The following is a 10,784-nucleotide window of genomic DNA, read 5'->3' as shown; positions in this document are numbered from 1 at the left end:
TTATGAAACATCAATTCCAGGCGTTACCCGTTACCACCTCCTTCCACTTTACTCAGCCTTTCCATTTCTTAGGAGACCAGAGTACGTTTTGTTACGACTTGTATAAATACGTCTTACCTATTTCCACCAAAGAACAAGTTTTGGTCAGGAGCATACAACACTCAGAAATCACCTGTTAGCTTTCCCATCTGTTAGCTTTCACTTTCTGATACAAGTCAAACAACTACTCTTCCAGAATCAACTATTCTGATCTCAACACTCTCTTCGCTTCCCTCCCCAAAACCAATCCTTCTCCTTCACTTTGTGACCGAAGCAAGTCTGGAACGGACATTTCTTGGTTTAGGACGGATTTGTACAGATTGATATCTCGAATCTAAAGTACTCCCTTGCAGTATATTGTTTAGGGTTTAGATTCGTTTCTCACCTACTCACGCGAAATTACCTAAATCAGCAGAAACCGTTTTCACCCTCAAACAGTCTCTAAAGAAAGTACCGAATGGTACCGGAACCGTGCCTGGTACCGTTAAGGGTGCACAGGCTCGGTTCTTGCCGAGGCCGAGTACCTGTACCTCTCACCTGACGGTTCCAAAATTTTAGACCGGTACCGAGTACTTCGGTTCCGGTTCCATTCGGCACAGGTCGGTACCGGTCGTTACCGGTTCCGGTTCCATTTCAGACAGAAACCAAAGCACCTGTTGTTTACCTGTTTTTCAATATCTCAAATTCTCATTCAAAGCAACAACTACTAAGTAGCAATATTACTAGCAAACCAAGCAAACAATGTCTTGAAAATCTTAAAAAAGATGTAGTAACGTGTGACTGAAAGAAAATAGAAACCAAAACATAAGATAAGTAGAACTGTAGAACCCTCCAAACTCCCTTATTCTTTCTTAATCTTTGATTCTTTCAAAAACTTCAGTCTACTGGAAATATCAGGATATTGTTGTCAATGGAGTATAAGATATGAACTGGTTAGTGGTAGTGGATAGCATACCTGTGTAGAAAATGAAACGAGAAAATTCGTGTAAACGAAATATCTAAATCCCACCAACAAATCTCAAGAACGTACTATTAGAGATAAAGGCTCAAGTATAAACTAAATTAGACTCGTGTATACCGAAAGAAATTCAGGCAACCAAAGTACTACAGTAGTAAGTAATATTTGCATAAAGAAACCCATGTACTGAAACAGTTCAACCTACCTAAGGGAAGCACTTATGAATCACAACTTGGTGGCATAAATCGATGCGTGCACTGGTATCCTCGCAGTGGAAATTGGATTTCCTGAAAAGAAAACTACTAAAATTACAAGCCATTTGGAAACATTACAATTCTCATTCAATCTAGGGCTATTAAGAGTTCAGAAACAACCAATCTATGGCAATTAAGAGTTCAGATACCTCAATCGAGTACTCTAGTACTAATTAGATAGTCAGATGAGCTTCTGCTTCCAAAATCACACACTAACTGGTCGTTTTCTATCAAGATCGATAATTCTGTCAACATAAAACCAAAATTGAGTTGGTTAACAACAAAATTGTCAAAATTCCATAACCGATTTTGTAATTAAACTCGTAAATAAAACATAAAATCAACTAGTAAATAGGTAGAAATCGCAATTACCTTCGTGGTAGACCTGGTGGTGGTGATTAGAGATGAAATTGACTAGGGTTGAAATCCCTAAAACACAAATCAAACAAAAACACTATTATCCATCAATTGAAAATTTGTGTAATAGTGTCCCTGGGTTTACTTATGAAACCTATTATCCATCATAGCTAATAGTGTCCTATTTTTCAGTTTCATCTTCTCATACACAAATCAAACAAAAACACTATTATCCATCAAGATTCATGTGAAACAACAGCCACATAAGGTTTGGAAAAAAAAACAAGCAGCAACCAAATCAAAGTTTATGCTGTTGATAACATTTTAAACAGAAGTTATAGAATAGAAAATCCCTTCTGAAACCCTAATTAGTGAATGCAATCAACCCTAATGATTTTATTTTCTTTAAAGTTAAATCCAAAATTTAAATTTCAGAATAGTTCTTATTTTATCAGTTAAGATCCGTCTCTTCTTTTGAATCTATAAAGAAGAAGATGGGACAGAGAGAAGAAGAGATGTGGAAGACGAATATGAGGGAGAAAGGAGATGTTATACCTGAAGATAAATCCACTTGAAGGTCTTCTATTGTTCTACAACCTTGAATCCTTGATGAAGAAAGCAACAACCTTGGTCCTTGATGAAAAAACGAAGGGTTAGGGTTAGTTAACAGAGAGTTCTCCTTCTCAGAGAGAGGAGACGAGAAAAAAAAAAGGAAGGGAAGTAGGAACTGAAACCCTAAGCCTAATCCTTAGTTTATATACACCTTTAATCTAACGGCTAATACTGATCCTTATCTCCCAAATCTAACGGTATATATTTTTCGGGACTTTCGGTCCGGTACGGCACGGTACCTGTATTGGACCGTGTACCTGTACCTCCAAGACGTCGGTTCCTATTTTTTGGACCGGTACCTGTACCTTGTACCTCGTTTCGGTCCAAAACCAGGTACGGTTCCACCGGTTCCGGTTCGGTCCGTCGGTCCGGCTCGGTTCCTGTGCACCCTTCGGTACCGTACTTGTCCCGAATGGTACCGGAACCGAGGATAGAGGTACAGGTACCGGTCCAAAATATAAGAACCGAGACTAGGGAGGTACAGGTACTCGGCCTCGGCAAGAACCGAGCCGAACCGTACCGTGTGCACCCTTATCTCTAACTCTTAATTCAATCCGCAATCAGCAAATAGAAATCTGCGAGCCCGATTAAATATAAGAGGAGTTAACTTGAACGGTACCAAAGACCAATGTTCAAGTATCAATCAATATAAATCAACAACCACAGGTTGGATATTCTAATTGATTGATTTTAACGCACGACCTGTGATATTTCAATTATATAACAAAATATAATGCGTAAAAGAAATAACACAGACACCAGAATTTTGTTAACTAGGAAACCGCAAATGCAGAAAACCCCCGGGACCTAGTCCAGATTGAACACCATACTGTATTAAGCCGCTACAGACACTAGCCTACTACCAATACACTTCGGACTGGACTGTAGTTGAACCCTAATCAATCTCACACTGATTCAGGGTACAGTTGCGCTCCTTACCTCTCTGATCCCAGCATGATACTAAACACTTGATTCCCTTAGTTGATCTTACCCACAACCAAGAGTTGCTACGACCCAAAGTCGAAGACTTGATAAACAACTCTGTCTCACACAATAAAGTCTATAGGATTGAATAAATCTGTCTCCCACAGAAATACCCAAGAATTTTTGTACCGTCTTTTGATAAATCAAGGTGAACAAGAACCAATTGATAAACCAGACTTATATTCCCGAAGAACAGCTTAGTATTATCAATCACCTCATAATTATCTAAATCGTATGATGGCGAAACTAGATATTGTGGAATGACAAACGATGAGACGAAGATGCTTGTGATCACGTTTTATCTTGCCTATCGGAGAAATTAATCTCGAGCAAATCTTAGAGAAGATAGTACTCAAACGATAGAATCAGGCAAGATCAGAATACGCAACTACAAGAGAAATAGTTGGGTCTGGCTTCACAATCCCAATGAAGTCTTTCAAGTCGTTAACCTACAAGGTTTAGGAAAACCTAAGGTTAAAGGAGAATCGACTTTAGCTTATGCAACTAGTAACACACATAAGTGTGGGAATTAGGTTTCCCAGTTGCTAGAGTTCTCCTTTATATAGTTTTCAAATCAGGGTTTGCAATCCAAGTTACCTTGGTAACAAAGCATTCAATCTTCACCGTTAGATGAAAAACCTGATTCAACCAAGCTAATATCTTTCAACCGTTAGATCGAACTTAGCTTGTTACATACAAATGAAATGTAACCTCATTTAGGTTTATGAACCGTACCCAAACGTGTACACCCATGTTGGCTCAACAATGGTCAACCGAAGTTAGCCATATGATAACTCTTATATCATCCATATTCATCTTATCCATAACTAGTTCAAATGACTCAAATGAAACTAGTTAAAGAGTCGTTCAATTGCTATATTCTCATAGAAGTATACAAGAACACAATCGAAACAAAATCGGTTTGATTCACTCGAATCAATTCATGAACATTATAGCCACGGTTTGCAAAGATTGCATTCCTTATTATATAAATGTCTAAGTTCATGTACACAACCGATTTTAGAAAGTAACCCACTCAAGTACGCAAACGGGTACGCATACTTGAGTAGCCGGACTTGAGTTTGGTTATGCCAGTACGCGTACGGGTGCGCATACTTCAACACATTCCAAACTCCAACAGATTTTCACGGACGTGAACTTTCCTCTGGTATGCGTACGGGTACACATACTTGCCCAGACATCAGTAACCACCAGTACGCGTACGGGTACACATACTCCAGGTTCCCGGTTTTGGACTTGTACACTAATGTGATTAATACACTATGCTTATATCCAAACATAGTTACATGATTCTAAACTCTTTATTTCAATCATTGAAACTTTCTTAGAGGACGTTATATAGTTGTTATTCACAAACTATTTTTCGTCAAAGCGATTTTCAAGTTATTGAAATTATCATAATGAAACATTTCAAGACAACACCAAATGATTGTATCACACAAAACATGTAAGACGTGACTCGACAATTTTCATATGATCTTATTCGGACTTTCGTCAGGAATGTAAGATGAATTCGGCTGAAGCGAAAGCTTGCCAACACATATTCCGAGAAATATATAAGCGAGATAAACTCAGCTCGAAATCTCAAATGTGTATAATAAAAACTATATCATAACACGACTAATGTCTCAATATAGGAGATAGAGTAGAAATAGACTTTTCAAGTGATAGATAAGTTTCAGTCTCCATATACCTTTTGTTGATGAAGTTCCACAAGCTCCCCTTTGTAGTTCTTCGTCTTCAAGAGATGAACGTCGTGAAGTCTAAAGTTGAACTACACAATCTATGTCATAGTTCCGAGACATCTGAATAGGCTAGAAATCAAGACTCATTGTTATGATCACTAACATTGACAAACATGCTTGAGATAGCAACGCATACGATTTCGACCGAGCAATGGTCTAACACAATTTCCCGAAGCAATTTTCCCTAATAGTTTAGCAAATCAAAAATTGACTAAGCACCTTAGTTCTTTTGCTAAACCGATTGTACAAATACAATCGCTTGTTCGGTAAGGCCAAAATAAAGATCAGAATTAACTCTATTTTTCTCATCAGGTTCTAATCATTCAAATAATAACTTAGACATTTCACTTTTAAACAAGACAAGTACTAGGTTAGTTAACTAGCATTTCTTGTTAAGGCATTTAGTTAGACTTGAATAACCGAAACCTCCACTTTGATAAGTCTAACTAAGATCAGAAATAACTTAATTTCTCTTATCCGGAATCAAATTGGACTAAACAATTCATCCCGGAAACCTTTTTTTTAAGCCATAAACAATTTATACAAACCAAATAAATCAACTTGTATAATTATTTACCTCAACCGGAAGCAATTGAAACAAACATAGACATTAAAGTACCGCAATTGCATCGTAATTTTGTAAGCCTAAACAATTGATACCAAACAATAAAGCAAGATAACAATAGTTTTTCTCAACCGAAAACAGTTGAATCACACACACATCCATACACAAATAATGGAATAAACATCAATTGTACCGAAATTTTGTTAAGCAAAAGCAATAAATATATGCAATAAAATCAAGCTTTTCTTAAACAGGAAAACGATTAACTAACAATTTTTTTACCTCAAGTTTTGCATCCTCTTCTCTATTTCTTTGCATATTTCTAGGGAGGAATATCACTGTGTTGTCATCCTAAGACAAAAAAAATAACAACAAACACCAACCTTTACCATAGAAAGGTTGAAAATCGGTTTTAACTAATGCGATGCAAAAGTTGAAACCCTGAAACTCATATGATTTTATACTAAACAAAACGATTCAACATATTGTGACTTTTTCACATATTAGTTTCAATCGTAACCCCTTATGATCCTTTGATAAAGCCTACCAACATGGGCTAGAACTTAATCCTGCTAAACCAAAAATCCACCCAAACCATAAGGGTTCACACAATATGAGATCGAATATCAAGGTTATGAAAACCGAAATCAAACATCCCATAAACTACATAACAAAATTTTTAATGGTAATTTAAACCAAAAGAAGCACGGAAAGACTGCGTTGAAAGCATAAAGCATCTTACTATTGCACAAGGGTTCTTAACAAGCATACAACATTAAAGATTGTTTACCAGACAAACCTACGGTAATATACATAACATTATACAATAAAGTTGTAAAATCTAATCCGAGATGTCCAAGTCAGTATCTTCTTCCGTAGAAGTATCTTGATACTTGTCTGAGATGGCACTCAAGGCTTCAGTAAGATATGGATAGATGTTTGTAATGTGATCAATCAGTTCGACAATGCAGTCATTCTTCCTCTGTAGTCTTCTCTTCAGAGTTTGTTGATCTCCTTCAAGTCTTATAGGAGGAGGAGCATTGAACACTTGTCCTCTCATTTTGTTGAGAATTCCTTCTCCCAATTTCTTTGGAATTTTTTCCCTGGCGTTTGACCAGACAATTCCAAATGAGCTGCATATTCTTGTAATCAAGCAAGCAAAACCAGGAGTTCTTCTTTTACCTCTTCGAATTGTGATCATTAAACCACATAAATCAAAAATTTTGATTCCTTTGACAAGATGATATACAAGTTCAACAACATCTCTAGTCCATTTAGTCTTATGCATATTGCTTGGACACAGGTTTGCACAGGTTAGTTTTCCAAAAACTTTGAGATGAAAATCAATATTGTGAATAAGAAAGGAATTATCTAACCATGCTCCACCAATTACTGACGAGATAGTATTGTTGTCAACTCTATACCTTTCATCCGAACATGGTAAGAATGTATTTATGTAGGGATAGAGAATTAATTCCGAAATCACTTGTTTGTTAACTTCAAACGATCTTGTACCAATCATAATGCGAAAAGTACATCCTTCAAAGTTCATTTCATGCATATTAGCATAAAATAACTTCACAAGGTCCGGAGTAGCCTTGAAAGAGCTTTCATGAATGATACCCCATTCACGATGTTTCAAAAAATTCACATATTTCATATCCGAAACTTTGACAAATATCATTTCCATAATGGGTTATTTGATTGGACCGAATTTCATAAGGCATTCATCATTCACAAAATAATTTTGAGACCCAACATCATAGGTGAGACTAGGCATGTTTTCATAATTGATATTTCTAGTTGTGTAGAGCATATTATTGTTATTTGAACTTTCTCCAATATTGAAATTCCTTCTACCCCTATTAGCCATTGAATCAACAAAAGGAATAAAGAGCCACTTACAATTGATATGCCCTGTTGAGTGTTGATTCTCCTTGCTTGAATTGAATTGGAATTATTTGAGAGAAACCCTTTGTTCTTGTTGCAACTTAGGATTGGTTGAAGCAGAAAATTCCACTTGAATCGAACATGCAAAAATCACAAATGAAGAATTTTCGAACCCTTGTTTGTTGTAGAGGTTTCTTTGAAACCGAAGAAGATAGAGAAAAAGATAGTCTCATCTTTCTTTGTTTTTATTATCAACTCTATCTTGTATTCGGACGTGGATCTGAATCCAAATAGGACCAAACACCAAGCACCGAAACTTGATAAGAGAAAGCCAAAAATCGGTCCTTTGACCAATATCAAATTGTCTAGGTCTTGACAATTTGGACATTCTAGGTATTGACATGAAGTTATCGGTCAATGATATTTCACTGGACAAGTAGAGATCAGTTTTAGTAGGATCACAACTTATATCTGAGACCTTATAATCTTCAAGAGAAGGTTTTTCTGAAGAGTTGTAGAGAATGTCTTTCTGACAGATATCAATTTCTTCTGAGGTATAATTCATCAAATACTCAAGTATAAGATGATTTCCTTTGGAATTATTAGTTTTCTTTGAGTTGTCCAGCTCTTTGAGAAACTCATCAACCTTATTTTGAACTCTACTAGAGTCTTCAAGGATCTTGAGTGTTTTAGATAGTGACTCATCTTACTTTTGTTCATATATCTTAATCTCATTTTCTAAATCAGAAAGTTTGCTTTCCATTTTAGCAAATTTTGATAATTTTCTGTTGATTTTGCTAGAAGCATCTTCTGTGAGACTAAGATATAAACGACATTCGTCGAACGTCCAAAATTCTTTGGACCGAAGAGACTCAACAATTTCAGTGTTTGTTTTTGATTCAAACAGCTTTGAGTAACCTAATCCTGCTAACACGTTAACTGAATCATCCATAAGATTCATTTCTTATAGGTTGGATCGCACCAAACACAGATTGTTAGATCTTTTCGTGTTTGCCTGCTCTGATACCAATTGAAAAAACGAGGGTACCCAAATATACCTCAATCTAAAACTTTTCCACCTTTAAGTCCTTTCTCCGAAAATGATTGTCTATGGACTGAGTCGAGACAATACAACTAATCGGTTCACACTTCGTGTGATTGTATATGGATACGAGATCGATACAATACGACAATAAGATAACTCGCGTGATTGACTATGGATACAAGATCGAGACAATACAACAACGAAGTATGTTTACTGGATAATAGGTTTGGACTTAACCAAACACAATAGGATTGCTATCAAGTAATAGGAATTAACGTTTGTGAATTTTACTTCTAATTATAATAAAACAATTATAATTGCGGAAATAGAAAAGTAAAAGACACATCAAGATTTTGTTAACGAGGAAACCGAAAATGCAGAAAAATCCGGGACCTTGTCCAGAATTGAATACTCTCAGGATTAAGCCGTTATACAAAATCTAAACCAACTTCGTATAGTTGATACCAAGCATTTCACCTAATTCCGTATGTATCCCTAAGCCTCCAACTTGTAATAAGTCACACACTTGGAACAATTCCTTTGGTTCGTATTCCAAGCAGTAAAGGAACAACAAATATGTTCGGTAACAACTCTTTTCAAACAAGTGATATGAGTCTGACAAAAGGCTCTTCCATTTATCCCAATAAACTCCTTTGTCAGGTTCTTAGATCTATCTCAATACAACTACCAAAGTAATTGCCTAAATTTTGCAATCAATACTTCTTAGTCACAAAGGCAATATATTGATTCCAATCTACTCAATTAATCAATCACGATTATCACAAAGATAAACCGATTATAGTTGGATCCCCAGCCGATAAAGTTTATGCACACCAAAGATTATGAACTCAAACAAGCAATCTTCTTTGTATTCAAATATTCTTAGATCTTCAATAAACACCTGCACACAATCAACTTGAATCTCTTGTGATCAAACGCACACAGAACGGAGTCTGTTAACAATGGATTATCACAAGACGTCTTTATATCTACAAACAGTCTAAAGATCCCTGTCGAAACTTCGATCTAGTTTGAGTGAATCTTATATCAGAAGAGAAGATTCTTAAGCATAAACAAACTAGGTGCAATCAAAGTTCAACCACCGTTAGTCAATCAAATCAATCGAAAACTAATAATAAACTGCAATTATCTAGTTTCCCACAAACGATACTCGTAGAGCTTCCCAATCCCAAAGAAATCTTTAAAACGAGCGGTCATAAGAGATTTCAGTTAATTAGGGTACTTTCCTCTCCGAATAAGCGGCTCCACTGGTAACAACACAACTAGGTAGTTTTGCTGGCTCTGAGGATTAGTTTGCTTGAAATGCAAACTTCAATATTTATAGACCAAGGAGTTTGGACACCAAGGAATTTCCAAAACCGAAAATATTCTCAAGATATGCAATAAATATCCAGATCCGGTTTTCATAATTCTTGGAAATGCTCTGTCCAAATATTGACCGAAATCTCAGTAGAAAATCTCCAATTAGTAAATGCACATTACCAATTTTTATTTTCTAAAGATATGCATTTTAATTGTTGGAAATTAAATGCATATAAAACTAAAAACCTTAATTAAAAGATTCTCAATTTATTTCGATCCGGGATTCTCCTTTAGTTATTAAGGAATATATTTGAACAATAAAAGGTAAGAATTACTACACATGTTCAAAGTATGTCGACATCTTTACTTTGTATATCCTTTTTCATATTTACAATCTTGGAACCGATTTTCCACACTTCCAAACGAGTTTAAAATTGGTTCATCTGATTTCCAAGAACTATGTGATTGATCAAAAACATTCAATCACCATTAATGGGTTTAACGGTTCTACCAAAACAAGTTTCGGTTTTACCTCCATGTTGGTACTAGGATTGGTCACACTAGTTACCAAAAGTTGGTTGACTAGGTACTAGGATCGGTTACCACATATATATGGTATAAACTTGTATTCGGTTGCACAAGTTATAGGATCGGTCACACTAGTTACCAAAAGTTGGTTGACTAGGTACAAGGATCGGTTACCATCTTGTGATTAGTCCCAACCAAGTTCTAGGATCGGTCACCCAATGACTAGGAATGGTCACACCAATTACAAATATCGATCATACGATCCCAGGTGATTACTTAGGATCGGTTTCACTAATAAAAGTCATACCAATACAAAAGTCAGGCATTGTGCATAGTTTTACCAAGATACATGAAAAAGTTATGAGCGGTTATACTAAACACACATATTGGTAATCCAAATATTTGCAGTGAATAACAATACCAATAAGTCTAGCGATTTCCCTTTCGATTCACAAAACAAGTT

At 36.0% G+C, this 10,784-nt stretch overlaps 1 long non-coding RNA gene across 1 annotated transcript; it reads right to left on the bottom strand.

Annotated features, from left to right (window-relative positions):
* Positions 1-1,249: 1,249 nt before the first annotated feature.
* LOC113309780 lies at positions 1,250-1,682 on the bottom strand. The gene is made up of 3 exons (XR_003340754.1): positions 1,624-1,682; positions 1,401-1,496; positions 1,250-1,284 (listed from the first exon to the last, which is right to left on the bottom strand). It is a non-coding gene; the product is annotated as an uncharacterized LOC113309780 (long non-coding RNA).
* Positions 1,683-10,784: the final 9,102 nt, after the last annotated feature.

The sequence above is a fragment of the Papaver somniferum genome, chromosome 9 (genome assembly GCF_003573695.1).
Source record: "Papaver somniferum cultivar HN1 chromosome 9, ASM357369v1, whole genome shotgun sequence".
NCBI classification, from domain to species: domain Eukaryota; kingdom Viridiplantae; phylum Streptophyta; class Magnoliopsida; order Ranunculales; family Papaveraceae; genus Papaver; species Papaver somniferum.
This window is presented reverse-complemented; position numbering and strand designations above follow the sequence as displayed.